Source organism: Lolium perenne, chromosome 2 (genome assembly GCF_019359855.2).
Source record: "Lolium perenne isolate Kyuss_39 chromosome 2, Kyuss_2.0, whole genome shotgun sequence".
NCBI lineage: Eukaryota > Viridiplantae > Streptophyta > Magnoliopsida > Poales > Poaceae > Lolium > Lolium perenne.
In genome coordinates, this window is record NC_067245.2 from 2392519 (window position 1) to 2394642 (window position 2124).

Genomic DNA, 2124 nt, shown 5'->3' on the forward strand with positions numbered 1-2124 from the left:
CTCAGCTGCTCTATTGACGCGGGTTTCTTGCATGTGGATAAGAAGTTCTTCACAAACATGTCCTCGAAAGTTTCCCAGCTGTCGATGGATCCAGGTGGTAACTTTTTTATCCACGACCTTGCTGCTCCACTTAGGTGTACCTGAATACTCTGCATGGCAGTTGCTTTGGTTCCACCCATCAATTTTACTGTCTCCAGGTAGTCGACTAACCAATCCTCAGGATCTTGCAAACCATCGAACTTCTTGTAGTTGTCGGGTAATTTAAACCTAGATGGGACCCGAGTTTTACGAACCCGTCGAGTGAAGCAAGGGAGCCCGCACATATCTTCCTCATCTACTTCTGGTGAGTGCCGACGTTCTCTCCTTTCTTGCCGCGCTCTATCGATCCGCGCCTGTGTCGCTGTATTTCTCGCATCACCCGTTCTTGGAGGATCTTGCACTACCACCGTGGGTCGTGGACTATTTTGCCTTGGAGCACCTTCGGGAGGTGTACTTGTTCCCGCGAATGCTATTCCCATGACTCCAACTCCTGCCATAGCCATATTGTACAGCGCTTCTCTTGGATCTCCGGGAGGTGGCCTGGATGCCAGTATGTAAGCCTGGGTCGCCATGTATCCGGCTTCCGGTGTTTTTGGAATAATGTTTCCTCTTGTGTCTATCGACATAAAGGACATATCGAGGTTTTGGACCAGATTCTCCCTCTCACCCTCAGGTATATGTTGCAGCCGAGATCTTCCTCTATTACGGGCTGCTCTGTGGCTATCTCCCGAAGTTCCTGATTGTCGGCTCAGCTCAGCTCTTCGCCTACTTGACGTGGAAGCTGCAGCTTTTCTCTGCTCAAGTATCACCCTTTGTTTCTCCAGTTCTCGACTAGCACGCGCGAGTCTATATTGGTATGCTTGCAACTCCTCCACCGTAGCGGCAGTGGTCAGCGGAACTGTACCGTTCAAGGCTGTTGATGCTCTGTCCCAAGCTGCTTGTGGAAGTTGCAACTTCTGTCGTGGTGTAGTTCCGACATACTTGCTGCCTAAACCTCGCGTAAGATCAGCGGGATCGATGTATGGATTTCCCAAATCATCGAAAGCCTCTGATGTTTCGTCCTCCGGGTGACTGGACTCGCCAATCACGTAGACTTGATGATATGTTGGCCTTGAGTGGTTATCTTCTGGCTCGGTGACACCGTCGTAACGATCGGCGAAGACCTCCCGAATAAGGGTAGATTTGTCGATGAAGCTGAAGCTGTCGATGCTTTCCGAGTCGCTGTCCAGATCGGAGTCCGTGAACGACCCGAAAGACATCCCGCCGAACAGATTGGCGAGATTTTCGCCGACGGCGGGCTTGACGCTGCTTGTCGACGAGGTTTCTTCGCTTGACTTAGTTGACGATGATGATCCCGAGAAATCAGAGCCAACCGCTAACGGTCCCGAACGGATCGGTGCCGCTAAACGATGTGATCCTTCTCTCCCGATGCAAAAGTAGAAGCTCCTGAACTTCATCTCCATTGGCTCTTCCAGATAGGCATATGCATCCAAACGGGCGGGAGGGTGAGGAACAAAATCAACGAGACCAGTTTCGATCTGTTTACCTCCGTCCATCGCATTGCTTGCCACCGAAGATGTCGACGATGTTGAACATGCCATCGAGATCAGCTCCTTGTCGCCTCTAATTCCCAAAGACGGCGCCAATTGACAAAGTATTAACTTGTCAATGCCTACAAGTTGTAGACTAGGGTTTTCGTGGAAGTAGAGAGCAAGTAGATCTCGAAGGTTCAGCCGGAAAAGTACTCGACTACTAGAAAACTCGGGTTGTGTTGACAATGAAATCGATTCCCTCTTTCTTCCTCGGCTCCCCCTTTTTATAGGAGGCGGAGCCGAGGGTTTCGTGATGTACAAGTTTACAAAGATCGGGAGACTCTTTGAGTCCGTCCCGTAATAGTTACAAACTCTTGTTTCTAATACAATTCTATCTTTCCAAACCGACACTTAATTGGGCTTCCGGGCTTCATATTCCTCGAGTCATGGGCCTTCAGTAAACCCCGGGTACCTTCTTCGGTAGTCCCATTGGGGATGCCTATGTCACTGTACTAGCAAAGTGTAGAGTAGGAATCCAGTTACCTGAAGTCTT